Source organism: Oncorhynchus kisutch, linkage group LG12 (genome assembly GCF_002021735.2).
Source record: "Oncorhynchus kisutch isolate 150728-3 linkage group LG12, Okis_V2, whole genome shotgun sequence".
NCBI lineage: Eukaryota > Metazoa > Chordata > Actinopteri > Salmoniformes > Salmonidae > Oncorhynchus > Oncorhynchus kisutch.
Window position 1 is genome coordinate 27,368,027 of NC_034185.2, and position 20,122 is coordinate 27,388,148.

General features: G+C 42.6%; 1 protein-coding gene across 1 annotated transcript in view; it reads right to left on the reverse strand.

The window, feature by feature from the left end:
• Nucleotides 1-20,122, reverse strand: part of LOC109900808 (protein dispatched homolog 1-like) — a 70,106-nt gene that overhangs the window by 34,315 nt on the left and 15,669 nt on the right. The window contains exon 2 of the mRNA XM_020496639.2: nucleotides 9,022-9,096. The gene's annotated coding sequence lies outside the window, so the exon portion shown is untranslated. The remainder of the gene's footprint in view (nucleotides 1-9,021; nucleotides 9,097-20,122) is intronic.

The window sequence follows — 20,122 nt, forward strand, 5'->3', positions numbered from 1 at the left end:
CAAATACAGGTGTGCCAAGCGTGTAGCGTCATACCCAAGAAGTTTCGATGCTGTAATTGCTGCCAAAGGCTCTTCAACAAAGTACTGAGTAAAGGGTCTGAATACTTGTGTAAATGTGATATCATTTATTTATTTTTTATTTAAAAAAGCAACAATGTCTAAAAACCTGGTTTCACTTTGCCATTATGGGGGTATTGTGTGCAAATTGACGAGGGGAAAAAAAACAATTTAATACATTTTAGAATAAGGCTGTAACGTCACAAAATGTGGAAAAAGTCAAGGGGTCCGAATACTTTCCAAAGGCACTGTATCTTTATTTTATTTATTTTTTAATTTAAAAATCTGCTCACAATGTTGACATCAGAAAACCATTCGTCCACATGACTACATACACGTGGTCTGCGGTTATGAGGCTGGTTGGACATACTGCCAAATTCTCTAAAATGATGTTGGAGGAGGCTTATGGTAGAGAAATGAATATAAAATTCTCTGGCAACAGCTCTGGTGGACATTCCTGCACACTCCCTCAAAACTTCAGGTGACAAAACTGCACATTTTAGTGTGGCCTTTTATTGTCCCCAGCACAAGGTGCACCTGTGTAAGGATCATGTTGTTTAATCAGATGTTTTATATGCCACACCTGTCAGGTGGATGGATTATCTTGACAAATTTGTGCACAAAACTTGAGGGAAATAAACTGTGTGTATGGTAAATTTCTGTCATATTTTATTTCAGCTCATGAAACATGGGACAAACACTTTACATGTTACGTTTAGGTCGCTCAGAGCACTAGAAAACAGACTGGCACTACAAATGATAGAGCAGAGTGACAGTGGAAGGAAGGAGTCCGTCCATGTTGTTTGATCTTGGGCTTGCTGAGATGCTAACGAAGGGCTGAGACAGACAGGGCAGTCCAGCTGACCGGGGAGGAGGAGGAGGCTGGGGTTTGCCGGTGGGGGTAATGGAAAGAGACTCTTTGAGGAGCCCAAATGTAGCATTTGTTCATCAGGTCGGCTAAGCCTTTGAGGAATTGCCCAAACACAGGCAAAGCTTTCCAGAGTCAAACTTCCCCCTAGCCCCTGCTCTACAAACACAGGACAGGGCAGCTCCTCTCCGGCCTCTGAGGGGAAGGATAGGGGGTGGGAGGATGTCTGTCAAACTCTGGCCTCCGCTAGCTACCTTTTTGGGACGAGGATGTAAAATGTCTCTGGGACCCTCTGATTCCACAGCAGGTAAATCACACAGCACCGGATACAGAGAGGAAAAATCTCACTGTGAGATCACACACCACTGTCAAAATACTGTCAGAGCGCAAAATGACTGGAATTATGGATAATAAGGTACACACATCCAAAAACAATAACATACAATAAGTGGCTTTGACTCACGTCAGCATGTCAACACTAGGAGTGAAGACATGGACAGGAACCTCTCCCAACTTTCAGTGTCATGCATTCTATAACATCACCACCTCAATTTACAATATTATCTTATTTCAGTGGGGTTCTCAACACAGGTTGTGCAAAAGTAATGCTGGACGTGGGCCCACCATACTGCGACACAAACTCTACCTTATGGTTCCTCTCCCTCTCACCAGAGCGAGACGTGTCCAAGAACTCTTGGCAGCCCGGCATCGGTCCGGTCTCTGTGCCAACACAAATGGAGTGACTTCATCCTGTGTCATCTCACTCAGCGGCCCAAGGACAAGTGGGCTTTCTGGGGCCGGGACGGAGTAGGGAAGGAGTGGGTGTATTAGCCCCACTAATGGGACTTGTTCTAGGAGGGTTGGGGCAGAGTGGAGTGGCTGGCATTTGGACTCTGTCATGCTCCCTACGGAGGGGAGTACACCAGTGAGACGGGGATTAGGCCTCTGCAGCTGCTCCTCCAGAAAAGAAAAATACTCAAATGTGTTGACATTTGAACACAAAGAGCATTTCACATCTCTCTCTTTCCCCCCTCGTTCCCTTGTGTTATTTTTTTTTTTTACACGTAAAGTGCAGGCCCAGTTATTGGATCTGTTCACGGCTAAGTAATAATACTAATATACACCTTAAGGCCAGTACAGAACAGTGCATTAACCTTTCCCGGAGTGAGTGAGTAATGGCCTTCAGCCTTTTGATTTTTTTTGCTCTTGGCAGCTAACCAGCTATACGTTGTTAAGAGAGTTTTGTAAAGAATGGCAACCAAAGTCAAAAGTTGGTCTGAGACTGGTCTAATTACGCTTTTATGGGCACTCTGCGCACTTTATGATTGGCTATAGGCCCAAGTGGATTTATTTACCATTCTTTCCAAGATAAACAATTTTACACAGGTGAATATCTTAAGTGGTTCCAAATAAAAACCAGTCCAGCCCTGAAGGCACACCGCTTCCCTCTTTATGGCTTCTGATGATCGCTGCCATATGCTAATGGGTTAGTGTCGCAAGTTTGATGGAACAAACCTTTAAAATTCTTCCCCTAACAAGCTGAAGAATCCAACAACAGAATGACTGTATACAAGTTGGGCCCATCAATAAATTATTATAGAATATAGACCATTTTCTCAAACGTTCTCCCGGAGTTCTCTCTCAATCAGGATGAATTCTGTGGTGAGGGGTGAATTCATGAATGTAAACCAAAGTGTGTGTGTGTGGAGAGGGGGGGGGGGCAAGAGTAGCAGCAGAGAGACATGGGAACGCAGCAGTCACTGACACTAGCAGGCCACATGATAAATGTGAGCTTTAACAAATGTAGACTATAAATACTCACGTGTGTACTCATGACTGTCACACTTACATGTGGCCCTGATACTGTAGGTGGAGGGTGGTGGGTGTGTTTGGAAAGAGGGGGCGAGCTCATCTCTAAGTCCCTATCTGTAAAAAAATTCTGTAAAAGAAAAAAAAGTCACTCACTCATGATTGTGGGAACTTTTTGTGACAGCCCATCCACTTAACAAAGCATCTGAAACGTTGGTGCCCCAGGCCTAAAAACAAATAGTACATCAAATGGAAACTGATACAGTACCAGGAGCCCAGAAGAAAGAGGCCTGAGAGCTACAGGTATCTCCTCACAACTCCCTGTGTTTGTGTAGAACACCCCGACCCATCCATCCACTTCACAGCATCAGGGTACGAAGCAGACATGGACATACTTTTATATACTTCTAGTATATAGCGGACACCCCTTCAAATTGGTGGATTTGGCTATTTCAGCCACACCCATTGCTGACAGGTGTATATAATCAAGCACACTGCCATGCTCCATAGAAAAACATTGGCAGTAGAATGGCCTTACTGAAGAGCTCAGTGACTTTCAACGTGGTACCGTCATAGTTTGGTGGATGAGGAATAATGCTCTCGGGCTGTTTTCATGATTCGGGCTAGGCCAATTAGTTCCAGTGAAAGTACATCTTAAACGTGACAGCATTCAATGACATTTTGGATGATTCTGTGTTTCCAACTTTGTGGCAACAGTTTGGGGAAGGCCCTTTAGTGTTTCAGCATGACAATGCCCCAGTGCACAAAGCAAGGTCCAAACATAAATGGTTTGTCGAGTTCAGTGTGGAACAACTTGACTGGCCTGCACAGAGCCCTGAACTCAACTACATCGACCAGCTTTGGGATGAACTGGAACGCCGACTGCTAGCCAGGCCTAATCGCCCAACATCAGTACCCGACTTCACAAATGCTCTTGTGGCTGAATGGAAGCAAGTCCCCGCAGCAATGTTCCAACATCTAGTGGAAAGCCTTCCCAGAAGAGTGGAGGCTGTTATAGCAGCAAAGGGGGGACCAACTCCATATTAATGCCCGTGATTTTGGAATGAGATGATCGACGAGCAGGTGTCCACACACCTATGGTCATGTCGTGTATGAGGGTATGTTTGTGTATGTAAGAGAGCATGTACATGCATACTTATAGGGGTGAAGGTCTGTTTGTCATTTTTCTTTTACGTGAGAAAACAAGCTGTTATTATTATTATTAAAAGGGTGGGTACAGCTTTTTGGCATTTCCACCAGCAAAATATAAGATCTTAAAAATGAAAACTGGAAAGCCGTCCAGTTCCATGTCTTTATTAGACAGCTGTATATGTGCATAAATATTTATAAACAGTGAAATATGGCAGTAAAATGGATGGAGCAGGAAAAACACCCCGCCCAGAGAAAATGGGGCCATGCTACAGAACCTGGATCAATCTCCAGCCCATTAAAAGAAGTGGGAAATTATTAGTGACAGGCTTATTGAATTACATCATGCTTTGGGTCAACAGGCCTCCCTTAAAGGCCTTACAACGAGGGGGTGCTTTTTTTCATTTCACAGGCCTGTGTCATATGTATATACACACACTTGCAACTACACATCCATAATCGAACACACACGCAAACACAGGGAGAATGTTAAGGAACAAGTGAAGGAGAGTGGTTCATAAACCACTGGCTGGCTGCCTGGCACAGCCGTGGACCTGCAACCCTTTAGTACTCACTCAGCTACATGCTCAGCCCATTAGTCTGCTAGAGTAGCACGACCAATACCGCTTTAACTTGACCAATTAAAACACACCCAATAGAAACCCAACAGAGACAGATTGCCAGCCTGTTGTTTTCCATATTGATCCTGTTTGTTTCATTCATTTCCCATTGAAGTGTTGATTCCTACTCACTCTTATTCATTCTAACCACGACTTGTTGTTTGTTTGGAGTGTTGGAAGATTATCGCCAGTGATGACTGGTCTTTGCACTCTATTCCATGATGCAAATACATAAATGACAACTTAACATTAAAGATATCATTGGAAAAAACGGTTGCTGGAGTTTTTTTTAATACCATCTACGCCGTGTCAAAATGTCCCTCCTGCTTTCCCCCTCCCCCCCTCTGTGTCAGTGGGAGAAGTGAGCCTTCCCAGTGTTGAGAGGCTCAGTGACCCTGGACTGGGCTCTCTCTGCCGTGGCAGCCGTAATCGTGCCAGCCAGAAGGATTCAGGAGTGGGGGGCCCGGCCCATTCATCCCAGCACACTATGTTTTGTTGAAGCACTTCACACCTTTGGAGGAGTAATTATGGCAGTAAATGACGAGGATTTACGAGTTACAGTAAATCACAGTGTTGATCCCATGGTTCTCTCCCTCTCACCCTGGCCAGGGAACAGCCTTCGCACCGTGCGCCCTAAACCGGCCTGCAGTCCTCTAGGCTGTTAATGTCAGTCACAATGGTGGCGCACGGGAGACAAAACCTGCTTTAAGGCCTTTCCAATTGAACCCGGCAGAGGCCTTTGGACTGCAAAACCCCTTTTTCATTGTGTGGGCATTAAGTGAGATGTAGTACTGTACAAAGGTTTACAAGCAACTAATCTAATGTAGGATAGAAGAGTGCGGGGGAGGGGGTAGTGAGAAAGGAAATTCAGAGCGTGTCTAAAGGAAGGCTGGTAACTTGGCTTGTAAAAAAGACAAACACACACACACACACACACACACACCAGTGTTAGAATGTCAAAGAGGGGGGTAGAAGAACGGAAGAAAATGTGTGCCATAATGGAGTTGAAGTAGTTTTCCAAACAGAGGAGAGAGAGCGCTGACAGAAAGGATGTCTGATCACTTCAACAGTGTGAAGGATCTTAAATATACACTACTGTTCAAAAGTTCAGGGTCACTTAGAAATGTCCTTGTTTTTTAAAGAAAAGCACATTATTTGTCCATTAAAATAACATCAAATTGATCAGAAATACAGTGTAATGTTGTAAATGACTATTGTAGTGGGAAACGGCAGATTTTTAATGGAATATCTACATAGGCGTACAGAGGCCCATTTTCAGCAACCATCACTCCTGTGTTCCAATGGCACGTTGTGTTAGCTAATCCAAGTTTATCATTTTAAAAGGCTAATTGATCATTAGAAAACCCTTTTGCAATTATGTTAGCACAGCTGAAAACTGTTGTTCTGATTAAAGAAGAAATACAACTGGCCTTCTTTAGACTAGTTGAGTATCTGGGGCATCAGCATTTGTGGGTTTGATTACAGGCTCCAAATGGCCAGAAACAAAGAACTTTCTTCTGAAACTCGTCAGTCTATTCTTGTTCTGCGAAATGAAGGCTATTCCATGCGAGAAATTGTCAAGAAACTGAAGATCTCGTACATTGCTGTGTATTACTCCCTTCACAGAACAGCGCAAACTGGCCCTAACCAGAATAGAAAGTGTGGGAGGCCCCGGTGCACAACTAAGCAAGAGGACAAGTACATTAGAGTGTCTAGTTTGAGAAACAGATGCCTCACAAGTAAGTCCTCAAATGGCAGATTCATTAAATAGTACCCGCAAAACATCAGTCTCAACGTCAACAGTGAAGAGGCGACTCCGGGATGCTGGCCTTCTAGGCAGAGTACCTCTGTCCAGTGTCTGTGTTCTTTTGCCCATTTTTTTTGCAACTCTTTTTTTTTGCAACTCTAGACACTAATTTCTAAGTGACCCCAAACCTTTGAACAGTAGTGTATATTTAGTGTATTTAGTGAAAAACCCGCTCTAGAAACCCACTCTAGAAATGAGACTTCAGCATGAGAGATTCCTTTCCTCCTAAAAACCCCTACTCCAGATTTAGCCAACTAGTTCCCCCTCTGCCAAATGTCCCTTTAGCCATGAGTTCTGATGAAAGTCTCATTCTCTCCCTGGGCGAGCCATTGTTGTGCGGCCTGCTAAATATTTACTCTTCCCAGCTTTCTGAGAGAAGGGATGAGGAGAGGGTGCCTTTGTACAGGAGGGGTCAGAGACACAGAGCTGGTCCTTCCTAGCACCAGACACCAGGATCAGGCATCCTCTACTATCAATTACCCCATTTAAACCAGAGGCACAGGCTCTCTGAGAGAGAGACTAGGAGAGGGGAACCCCTTTCAGAGCTGTTTACATGGGACCACCGGCAGAACTGCCACCACAATAGACCAAAGATGAGCCAAAACAACAGCCAGAATGAACTACAGGGCAGAGTATTGCCTCTAGTTATGAATAGCCTACATCGGGCCTTTGGTGAAACCTTTCTGGCAGCAAGGAAACCTCCAATCAGTGACCAACCAGGAGTTTCAGAGTTAGGGCCTCCGTTACTGAACAAATATACACACACTATACCTGCCGATGGTCAAGTCAGTTGTGAGGTGTCAAACCCAGATAGTTTGCTGTTCAGAATTGGGTCATTAATGAGTAGTGACTGAGCATTAGGTCAAATAATCTCCTGCTAGGGTTGAATCATTCATGAGGCGGGTATAAATGTAGAATATTCATTTGATCACCCTGTTGTTGTAGGAAATGTCCTGCTCGGCAGGAAATGCAAACTGGTAGTTTATTATCCTTTTTGTTGTTGTACTTCTACCCCTTTTTTCTCCCCAATTTCATGATAGCCACAAGGAGTCGCTAGAGCGCGATGGGACAAGGAAATCCCTACCGGCTGGCTTCCGGGTTGGATGCTCGCTGTGTTAAGAAGCAGTGCGGCTTGGTTGGGTTGTATATCGGAGGACGCGTGACCTTCAACCTTCGTCTCTCCCGAGCCCGTATGGGAGTTGTAGCGATGAGACAAGATAGTAGCTACTAAAACAATTGGATACCACGAAATTGGGGAGAAAAAGTGGTAAAATTCAACAACAAAAATGTATATATAAAAAAAATAATAATAATTATCCTACACCTGTATTCTTTGTGGATTTCAATGTGTCAAAGCAGAGAGGAGCTTTCTCAATACATTAATCTACAAGTGCATTGAGGAAAGTGTATCAAAATCAACAGATAATAAACTTTAAGTAGCCTAATACAACATTTTCCTCCAAAGCTACCACAAATGAGCACTAACAAACTGCTCATCCTTCAGGTCGTTGCCAAAAAGATTCTTCATCGCTGGCCACAAAAGTGCTTGAGGGCTTAGTACTGTAGATAAACATTTCAACCCCTTCATTAAGGTAATAAACCAGTGTATTACCTGAGGCCTTAGATGATGGAGCAGTTTACAATGCTAAATGATCAAAGCCGTTCCTAACCGAGACTGCTGGCTTTCCAGAATGTTGCACTTTATAATCAGTGCCTCTCTTCACAGTCAGACGAGACGGTCAACACAGCTGCTAGATTCCCTCGCAGGCAGCAGTCATATTTTGACTCGGCGAGCTGCACTGCAACCCCCACCTACGTACACCCTCAACTCCTTACCCCCCACCCAGTCCCCTCCAGTTTTGTCTTATGTGGACCTTATTAAGAGCAGAATCATTGCAGCTGTGCAGGAAAGGTGTAAAGCATGCAGCTTTGCTCTGAATCAACACCAGACTCTGACATTACAAAACAAGCCAACAAAGCAGACCCAGCTGCTCCATTCTGTTCCTCTCCACATTTCATACATGCACAGTCAGATATTGGCACCCACGCACAAGCACAAAAACATACACCTGTTTATTTATTTATCTGATCGATTTTTATGCAACAAAGCGACAGTCAAAGAGAAGGACAGTGGTCAGTCTGGTCTTCAACTTGACTTTAGGAACACTTTGCAAAATGTAACAGTTGTCATCTTTTTGACATGGCTCTGTGTGTGTGTGTGTGTGTGTGTGTGTGTGTGTGTGCGTCAAGTCAGGTTCAGTAGGGCAGCCTGTGTTAGCTGTAGGTAAACAGATTCACCTTGTGCTTCTCACTGACCCAGTTGTAGCTAGAGCAGGAAAAAAAACTGTGTTTGACTTATACGGAGAGCCTGTCTGGGCCCGCCAAGCAGAGAGGAATGGGAAAGGGGGAGAGGGTATGATAGAAAACAGAGTGTATTCACTGTGAAAAATATACTCAGAGTTTGATTACATGAAAGTTGCAATCATTATAGTCCAACAGTTCTTTGAAGACAAAGTACTGGTAACTATTGGTAAAAATAAATTATATATATATATATATAAATTAAATGTCAAGAAAAAAGTACTGGATATGTACTTGGTTGTGAGGAATTAGGCTTATATCTTGTTAATCAGTCAAATCTGTGTGTGTTGCAAAGTAAATTGTTATGCTTGTTATATAAGAAGAAAGAGAAAACTAGGTAAAATACTTACCAGGGGAGTGATATTGTCCAACGTAGTGATGCTGTTCATGCGTTCAGATTGGAAAGGGATTCACAATGGGGTAAGCTGTAAGAGAGACAAAAAAAAAAAAAGTTAAAAATTGAGGGACTTGAAGCTAAACTTGATGAAGTTTCACTCTGGCAATCTCATCATGCTGAAGAGTTGCTGGCTCTCTATGGTGATATAATGTACCTTTTGAACTTGATGACACGTCATGTTTTATGACTCCCCAAGCAAAGCCAGCCCTGAGCCAGTGTATGCAGCAGACTTTATAAAGAAGAACAACCAGTAAACATGCTTGAACTTCAGCCTCAAATAAGCTACCTTTCCAACAAAAACCTACAACAACAATTAGGCTACTCCGAAAAATGGTGCTAGTAAACAGCTTCATCAATTTTTAATAGGCCTCAAAAAGCTCTCCTCCTCAAATGAAAAGGAGAACTCCACACAGAAAATGCCTACAAATACTGATTCAAAACATCTCCCAACTCGCAGGCCTGGAAAACAAAAAGTTAGGAAAATCACTTTAATTGGGGGAGAAGGGGGAAGCAGAAAGTGACATGTTTCCTGGGAGTTTCAAAAGAGCCTCTCAAGCTAATGGCTGCTCCCTGCTCAACCACCTTGACCCCCGAGAGGAAGGGTCACAGCAGCCCTGCCGCTCTTGCCCCATTAATAAGGTCACAGGAGGTCACTGTGAAAATTAGACACCGTCAGCAGCAGGGCTGTGGAGCCTTTTTCAAAACAGCCAGGCCCAATGACCAGCTTCCCAACAGCACAACGCTCCACCAAGAGGGGTTTGGTGGTAGGAAGGTGGGAGAAGAGGACAGGAAGATATTCCTCCCCTTCCCTCTCCCTTGACCAAGACAACAACTACTATGTGACCGGGAAGGAGAAGTCCTGGTGCCACTGACTGAACAGACTGCTATTGAAAGCCAACATATGGTCCACATCACCAATTACCAAGGTGTGCGAAGACAGCCACATGAAGAGAACAGCAGCCAGTGATGGAGAAAAATGTGGACGGATGAGAGTTTTTTGGTAAATTGGTTTAACAGCTTTAGGTCACAAGGATTTTACCATAAGGGACAGAAATGGGTTTGCAGTCTTCAAGATCCTCAGATTATTAATTCACCCAGCAAGCTTCAGTCCAAACTGTAGAACTGGTTAATCAATCAAAGCTACTGAACTCCTCTCTGACATAGGCCTAGGTCTCCATTCACCACACCATGACGCAAGCTGGAGTTCCATAATCCAATTGAGTTGTTCAGCATGACTTTTTTTTTTTTTAGAGACCACTTACATATTCTAGTAATGGGGGGGGGGGGGGGGTCGATACAGTTACATATCATATCGTTTGACAAAATATCTCAACTACATTTTTGTGCTCGTTCGCTGTACCTGCACCGATATTCCTGTATTTTTCCTTTATAGCTTGTTCTCCATCGTCTTTATAAATAATGAGCCAACATGTTTTCATTTTCAGCACTTTTATTTCCAAGACTGATCAAAACCTTTTAGTAATGGCTCTCTTGTCCCTCTGAGCAATATGTTTGGAACATCAAATTGCAATATTGAATCACGAGTATCGAATCGCGAGTATCGCAATACATATCGTATCAGCACCTAAGTATTGTGATAATATCATATCGTGAGGCTCCCGGCAATTCCCAGCCCTGCTATGTAGCCTGCATGTTCTATGCATGTTACCATTTACAACACACATACCATATGGTCTGTATTAGGAGGAGGGGTAAGGAACATCATTAGCATTTGACAAGGAAATAAATCTAGCTTTACATCACAAAAAGACAAGCCAAGGTACTAACAAACTCACTAGTCTGCCAAACAACTAAGATTGTCACTTTTTTAAGGATAGTGAGAAAACATGCATTTTCTTTACAATTCCAGCAGAATAGCAACAGTTGGTTCTTGCGGCGACACTAATAAACAAATACATTTCCCTCTGGATTAGAGTTGGTCTCTGTTGTTGTACAAAAATGTGTCCAAGATCTTTGAGGGGAAAACCCTTCCATACTAATTCAGATGAAGTCCTAAACACAGGCCCAATTAATTCACATACATCCTGCTCAGAAATTATTTTAATCTCCCCCTGCCTGGCCACTGGACGGCAGATTCCCAGCATGGCATTAGCCAATTACTCCAATGAGGCTTGGCTTGAGTCACAGTCACCACTAATTTCCAAAGGAGTCACTCTAATTTATCGGGCAAATTCAAAACCATGAAATCTCCTGTATACGAATCTTCTTCTGAGAGGATGCATTTGAGTTTGATGGGTATTATTCTGAAGATAATGTCCATTTTTCATTATTTAAATTAAGACAACTAGTGTTCTTCACACTTGAGCTCAGTTCGAGGAAATCATCCTCCAAACCACTCATTTCTATGATTAAACAGTGTTAAATAACACTAATATGCGAAAACAATATTTTTTGTGTACAAAGGTTTCATTTTGTTGTTAATAACGTGAAAATTGTTGTGGAAATCTGTTGCAGCTCAAGTCGACTACAAAACCCACAATGCAATGCTCCCAGTCTGGGCTGGCTAAGTAGCGAGCTAGCTATATAGCAATAGTAGCTACATAAAATAATACCAAAGTCAATATCAGCATATGAAGTAGCTAGCTGTAAAATTGCCTAAACAAACTACACTATCAATTTAGGAGTCAATTTAGGAGTCTAACTCTCTGAGTTCAATTTGCAGTTCGCCTATGACCAGAGCGAGTACAGAGGACATTGCTATGGCAACAACAGCCCTTTCCCATGTTTCCCACAGACACACAGGGAGCATTGCGAGATGGTACTTGAAGGAGAAACTGAGTTGAATAATTTGTTACACTGTTTAGAAGAGCACATCTAAGAAAAATATAAAACTTTCATGACGATATATAACGAACCAAACATTCAAAAAGCCACAAAAAGCTCATTTCTCTCCAATTTTGGGCACAAATTAGTTTACATCCCTATTAGTGAGCATTTCTCCTTTGCCAAGACAATCCATCTACCTGACAGGTGTGGCATATCAAGAAGCTGATTAAACAGGTGCACCTTGTGCTGGAGACAAAAGGCCACTCTAAAATGTGCAGTTGTTTCATACAACACAATGTCACAGAAGTCTCAAGTTTGGGGGAGTTTGCAATTGGCATGCTGACTGCAGGAATGTTCACCATAGCTGTTGCCAGAGAATTTAATGTTCATTTTTCTACCAACGTCGTTTTAGAGAATATGGCTGTACGTCCAACCGGCCTCACAACCACAGACCACGTGTAACCAAACAAGCCCAGGACCGCCACATCCAGATTCTGCACCTGCAGAATCGTCTGAGACCAGCCACCCGGAAAGCTGATGAAACTGAGGAGTATTGCTCTGTAATAAAGCACTTTTGTGGGGAAAAACTCATTCTGATTGGCTGAGTCTGGCTCCCCAGTGGGTGGACCTGGCTCCCAAGTAGGTGGGCCTATGCCCTCCCAGGCACACCCATGGCTGTGTCCCTGCCCAGTCATGTGAAATCCATAGATTAGGGTCTAAAGAATGTATTTCATTTTACTTTATTTCAATTCACTGATTTTCTTATACGAAGTGTAACTCAGTAAAATCATTGAAATTGTTGCATGTTGCGTTTAGATTTTTGTTCAGTATTGCGAAAGTATTCGGACCCATTGACTTTTTCAACATTTTGTTACATTACAGCCTTATTCTAAAATTGATATTTTTTTTAAATGTCTTTTTATTTATTTTTGCCCCTTTTCTCCCCAATTTCGTGGTATCTAATTGTTAGCAGTTACTATCTTGTCTCATCGCTTCAACTCCCGTACGGGCTCGGGAGAGACGAAGGTCGAAAGCCATGCGTCCTCCGAAACACAACCCAACCAAGCCGCACTGCTTCTTAACACAGCACGCATCCAACCCGGAAGCCAGCCTCACCAATGTGTCGGAGGAAACACCGTGCACCTGGCGACCTGGTTAGTGTGCACTGCGCCTGGCCCGCCACAGAGTCAAGATAAAGCAAATAAATATGATAAATAATAACAATAATAATAAGATAAATAAGATAAAGATAAGGGAGGTAAAGGTAATAAATAGGCCATGGTGGAGAAGTAAATACAATATAGCAATTAAAACACTGAAATGGTAGATCTGACAGTAGATGAGTGTGCAAAGTAGAAATACTGGGGTGCAAAGGAGCAAAAATAAATAAGTAAATACAGTAGGGGAAGAGGTAGTTGTTTGGGATATTTATAGATAATAGATAATGACAAAGCAAAAATAGGTTTTTAGATTCTTTTCTCTCAAATGTATTAAAAATGTAAAACAGAAAGATCACATTTACATAGAGTTGAAGTCAGAAGTTTCCATACACCTTAGCCAAATACATTTAAAACTCAGTTTTTCACAATTCCTGACATTTAATCCTATTAAAAATTCCATCTTAGGTCACCACTTTATTTTAAGAATGTGAAATGTCAGAATAAGAGAGAATGGTTTATTTCAGCTTTTATTTCCTTCATTACATTCCCAGTGGGTCAGAAGTTTACATACACTCAATTAGCATTTGGTAGCATTGCCTTTAAATTGTTTAACTTGGGTCAAACGTTTCTGGTAGCCTTCCACAAGCTTCCCACAATAAGTTGGGTGAATTTTGGCCCATTCCTCCTGACAGAGCTGGTGTAACTGAGTCAGGTTTGCAGGCCTCCTTGCTCGCACACGCCTTTTCAGTTCTGCCCACACATTTTCTACAGGATTGAGGTCAGGGCTTTGTGGTGGCCACTCCAATACCTTGACTTGGTTGTCATTAAGCCATTTTGCCACAACTTTGGAAGTATGCTTGGGGTCATTGTCCATTTGGAAGACCCATTTGCAACCAAGCTTTAACATCCTGACTGATGTCTTGAGATGTTGCTTCAATATATCCACATAATGTCCCCTCTTCATGATGCCATCTATTTTGTGAAGTGCACCAGTCCCTCCTGCAGTAAATCAACCCCACAACATGATGCTGCTACCCCCATACGTCACAGTTGGGATGGTGTTCTTCAGCTTGCAAGCCTCCCCCTATTTCCTCCAAACATAACAATGATCATTATGGCCAAACAGTTCTATTTTTGTTTCATCAGACCAGAGGACATTTCTCCAATAAGTACCATCTTTGTCTCCGTGTGCAGTTGCAAAACCTAGTCTGTCTTTTTTATGGCGGTTTTGGAGCAGTGGCTTCTTCCTTGCTGAGCGGCCTTTCAGTTTATGTCGATATTGGACTTGTTTTACTGTGGATATTGATACTTTTGTACCCGTTTCCCCCAGCATCTTCACAAGGTCCTTTGCTGTTGTTCTGGGATTTCAGTTTTTCGCACCAAAGTACGTTCATAGAACGCGACAGAACGCGTCTCCTTCCTGAGCGGTATGACTGCTGCATGGTCCCATGGTGTTTATACTTGCGGACTATCGTTTGTACAGATGAACGTGGTACCTTCAGGAGTTTGGAAATTGCTCCCAAGGATGAACCAGACTTGTGGAGGTCTACAATTTTTCTTCTGAGGTCTTGGCTGATTTCTTTTCATTTGCCCATTATGTCAAGCAAACTGAGCACTGAGTTTGAAGGTAGGCCTTGAAATACATCCACAGGTACACCTCCAATTGACTCAAATGATGTTAATTAGCCTATCAGAAGCTTCTAAAGCCATTACATAATTTTAGGGAATTTTCCAAGCTGTTTAAAAGGCAAGTTCAACATAGTGTATCTAAACTTCTGACTCACTGGAAATGTGATACTACAGTGAATTATAAGTGAAATAATCTGTTTGTAAACAATTGTTGGAAAAATTACTTGTGTCATGCACAAAGTAGATGTTCTAACGGACTTGCAAACACTATAATTTGTTAACAAGACATTTGTGGAGTGATTGAAAAACGAGTTTTAATGACTACAACCTAAGTGTATGTAAACATCCGACTTCAACTGTAGGTATTCAGACACTTTACTCCATACTTTGTTGAAGCACCGTTGGCAGCAATTACAGCCTCGAGTCTTCTTGGGTATGACGCTACAAGCTTGGCACACCTGTATCTGGGGAGTTTCTCCCATTCTTCTCTGCAAATCCTTTAAAGCTCTGTCAGGTTGGATGGGGAGCGCTACTGCACAGCTATTTTCAGGTCTCAGAGCTCTACGGATAATTCCTTTGACCACATGGCTTGGTTTTTGCTATGACATGCACTGTCAACTGTGGGACTTTATATAAACAGGTGTGTGCCTTTACAAATCATGTCCAATCAATTGAAATTACCACAAGTGGACTCCAATTAAGTTGTGGGAACATCAAGAATGATCAATGGAAACAGGATGCACCTGATCTCAATTTCGAGTCTAATAGCGAAGGGCCTGAATACTTATGTAAATAAGGTATTTTGTAAAAACCTGATTTTGCTTTGTTATTATGGTGTATTGTGTATAGATTTATGAGGATTGTTTTTATTTAATCAATTTTAGAATAAGGCTGTAAGGTAACAAAATGTGGAAAAAGTGAAGGGGTCTGAATAAATCAAATCAAAGTTTATTTGTCACGTGCACCAAATACAACAGGTGTAGTAGAGTTTCGTACAGTGAAATGCTTACTTACATACAGGCCCTAACCAATAGTGCGTGCGTGTGTGTGTGTAGGTAAGTAAAGAAATAAACAGTAAACAGACATTTTAAAATAAGAGTAGCAAGGCTATATACAGACACCGGTTAGTCAGGCTTATTGAAGTAGTATGTGGGTATGGTTAAAGTGACTATGCATATATGATGAACAGAGAGTAGCAGTAGCGTAAAAAGAGGGGTTGGAGGGTGGTGGGACACGATGCAGATAGCCCGGTTAGCCAATGTGCGGGAGCACTAGTTGGTCGGGCCAATTTAGGTAGTATGTACATGAATGTATAGTTAAAGTGACTATGCATATAAGATAAACAGAGAGTAGCAGCAGCGTAAATTTAGGCAGGTTGCCTTTGTGTTCTTGGGAACAGGGACTATGGTGGTCTGCTTGAAGCATGTTGGTATTACAGACTCAATCAGGGACATGTTGAAAATGTCAATAAAGACACCTGCCAGTTGGTCAGCACATGCCCGGAGCACACGTCCTGGTAATCCGTCTGGCCCCGCAACCTTGTGTATGTTGACCTGTTTAAAAGGTCTTACTCATGTCGGCTATGGAGAGCGTGATCACACAGTTGTCCGGAACAGCTGATGCTCTCATGCATGCCTCAGTGTTGCTTGCCTCGAAGCGAGCATAGAAGTGATTTAGCTTGTCTGTTAGGCTCGTGTCACTGGGCAGCTCGCGGCTGTGCTTCCCTTTGTAGTCTGTAATAGTTTGCAAGCCCTGCCACATCCGACGAGTGTCGGAGCCGGTGTAGTATGATTTAATCTTAGCCCTGTATTGACGCTTTGCCTGTTTTATGATGATTCGTCACAGGGTATAGCAGGATTTCTTATTAGCTTCCGGGTTAGAGTCCCGCACCTTGAAAGTGGCAGCTCTATCCTTTAGCTCAGTGTGAATGTGGCCTGTAATCCATGGCTTCTGTTTGGGGTATGTACGTACAGTCACTGTGGGGACGATGTCCTCGATGCACTTATTGATAAAGACAGTGACTGATGTGGTGTACTCCTCAATGCCATCGGAGGAATCCCGGAACATGTTCCAGTCTGTGATAGCAAAACAGTCTTGTAGTTTAGCATCTGCTTCATCTGACCATTTGTTTATAGACTGAGTCACTGGTGCTTCCTGCTTAAATTTTAGCTTGAAAGCAGGAATCAGGAGGATAGAGTTGTGGTCGGATTTACCAAATGGAGGGCGAGGGAGAGCTCTGTAAGCGTCTCTGTGTGTGGAGTACAGGTGATGTCGAATTGTTTTCCCTCTGGTTGCACATTTAACATGTTGATAGAGATTTGGTTGAACTGATTTAAGTTTCCCTGCATTAAAGACTCCGGCCACTAGGAGCACCACCTCTGGGTGAGTGGTTTCCTGTTTGCTTATTTCCTTATACAGCTGACTGAGTGCGGTCTTAGTGCCGGCATCTGTCTGTGGTGGTAAATAAACAGCCACGAAAAGTATAGCTGAGAACTCTCTAGGCAAGTAGTGGCCTGCAATTTATCACAATATACTCTACTTCAGGCGAGCAAAATCTAGAGACTTCCTTAGATTTCGTGCACCAGCTGTTGTTTACAAATATGCACAGACCGCCCCCCCTCATCTTATCAGAGTGTGCTGTTCTATCCTGCCAGTGCAGCATGTATCCCGCTAGCTGAATATCCATGTCATCATTCAGCCACGATTCGGTGAAACATAGGATATTACAGTTTTTGATGTCCCGTTGGTAGGATATTAGTGATCGTACCTCGTCTAGTTTATTGTCCAATGATTGCACGTTGGCGAGTAATATTGACGGTAACGGCAGCTTCCCTAGTTGTCTTCTGCGGGTCCGGACGAGGCATCTGGCTCTTCTTCCTCTGCGTCGCTTCCTTTTGAGAATAATTGGGATGTCTGCCCTGTGGGGTGTTTGGAGAATATCTTGTGAGTCCTGCTTGCTGCTGCTGCTGTTGTTGTTGTTGAAAGAATTGAAAGAATCTTTGTCTAAGCCGAGGTGAGTGATTGCTGTCCTGATATCTAGAAGCTCTTTTCTGCCATAAGATACGGTTGCAGAAACATTATGTACAAAATCATTTACAAATATCGCGGAAAAAAACACATTGGTTAGGAGACCGTAAAACGGCGGCCATCTCCTCCGGCGCCATTTAAGCTCCTTTCGGAATGCACAGTAAATGGATGGATGTGTTATATACAAGTATGCCGATACTATCTATTGGCTGATTTGGCGATCTGGAGTGCAGGCAATTGTTTTAAAAGCATTTTGAAATAAGAGTGTGTAATCCCCGATCTCCAGCGACGAGAACCATGTAGCTATGACGTATCCTACACAATTTCCTGATTTCACAGATGGACCACTTCGAAGTTAAATCCTGGGAAAAATGTGTACTTTACCCACTGATAGAACAAGCTTCCATCAAATTGACAGTTTCATGATATTTATTTCTGGGGGTGGATTATCCCTTTAAGCTGCGCAAGAAAGCCTGTTGATTTAGCGACAAAACCATGGCCCAAAGTATTTACTTTTGCGATGACAATACAAGGGCAGGAATTCGGGCTGTGCCTGTGTATCACAGGGTCATTTCCTTTGAGTGAAGAGCATCCTCAGACACCAGTGTGTCTCTTTTATTCCCGTGCCTTGGGGTCTGACAGGATCCTATGGCCATGTTTAACACAGGCATTCCTCCGACGCATTCACACACACACACACACACACACACATCTCAGGGCCGCATTTCTCAACCATTGCCTTGGCAACAAAATCCTAAGAGGAAAGGAAGATAGAAAAATAACAAATGACCAGTTTGCTGAAGGAGAGAGAACGGGGGGAGGCCCTCTTCAGCAGGACTTCAAAACCAGCAATGACATGAGAAAACGGTTCCCTTCTGAATCATAAGCGTTGCTTTACATTGGAGTTTCCAATGGTCTGAATAGATTTCAAAGATAAAGAACCCTTTGTTTTTAGTTTGAAGAAGATTCAGTATTTGGTCTCTTCCACCACTGAGTAAAGGTAGGCCTATATAAACTCACGAAAGCCTTTGTGGAAGAGGTGGACTACTTTTGAGGAAATGGTTATTCCATTTTTGCTTTTAAAAAGCATTCTACAATTTTGTTTTACATCTGAGAAATGAGTCATAGCCATTTGGATTCCTGTTGGCTTACTGTCTTATTCTATTCAACATGGATGTCTCTCCTAATTGTACTGGATCAAAAGTTAAAACGATGTTCCTTTCAAGTTGAAAGAAAACTTCAAAAGCCAAAGCACCCTCTATAGGTTCAACTAAACTGAGCAAAAACCAGGCAGGCAGTCTTGAGAGAATGTCTCCTATACATGTATTTATTACGTTTATTTGGAACAGCGACAATGTACAGCAAAACATAAGTCTCATAAGTGAGAAGTGATGCACTGCATCAGAATTAGCTTACAGCTAATTTACATCTGCAGTCCAGGATCTACATCAAGAATTACTCTAGCACTTTGCTTCCTCCTCGCCATTCACTGATCTCTTCGCTGAGTATGCTGTGCTGCGAATTTACATGCAAGTTAAACTCAATAAGTACAACAACAAAAAAACATGAAAGAGCACTTAAGATGCATTTTCCTAAAGTGCTTAACAGCTAAGGACAGGGAGAAAACGCAAAGCCCAGGAAGCAGATTAACAACCGCTGCCCTTCCTGGAGCGGCGCCAAGAAGCATCTCTCTGCTGTGTCTTATTTCAACTGTTCCATTTCATGCTAGATATGTAAATTGCTTCTGAAAGTCACACTGTACACCATATGGGACTGGGTTTTAGGACAGGAAGAAATATGTAGGGATCGGATGACATGGGGATATCAACATGGGAAATCTGCAGTGATGAAAGCGCAGAACGAACCGAAAAAAAGCACACAAAAAAAATAGGCAACACCAAAGCCAAAATAGACGGAGATAATCCTTTCTAAACAAATCAAAAAATGGCTGGCTGAAAAAGGAGCGTATGGGATGCCCTTTGGACCAAAATCAGCCCTAAACCATAACATCCAAAGCCTCAATATTGAATCTGTGAACTACTGAAATACCTTAAGACCAAAACCCAAACCAACATTTTAGATTTTAGTCATTTAGCCGTCGCTCTTATCCAGAGGGACTTACAGTTAGTGCATTCATTTTAAGATACCTAGGTAGGACTACCACCTTTTCACAGCGAGTCATATAGTAAGTACATTTTTCCTCAGAGCTAGTAAGAAGGAAAACCACACACACACACACACACACACACACACACACACACACACATCACCTTCATTCCATAGGGGGCGGAATAGCTATTAGCAAAATATTCATTATCTGTAAAGATAGACATGAATGGTGAGAGACAAACACATATTGGGAATGACTACGATATCATTATCATGTGACATCATTTTTCACAGGAATTCTGAAGGTTAGCCTTGACGAGGAGCCTATATAAATGTTAGATT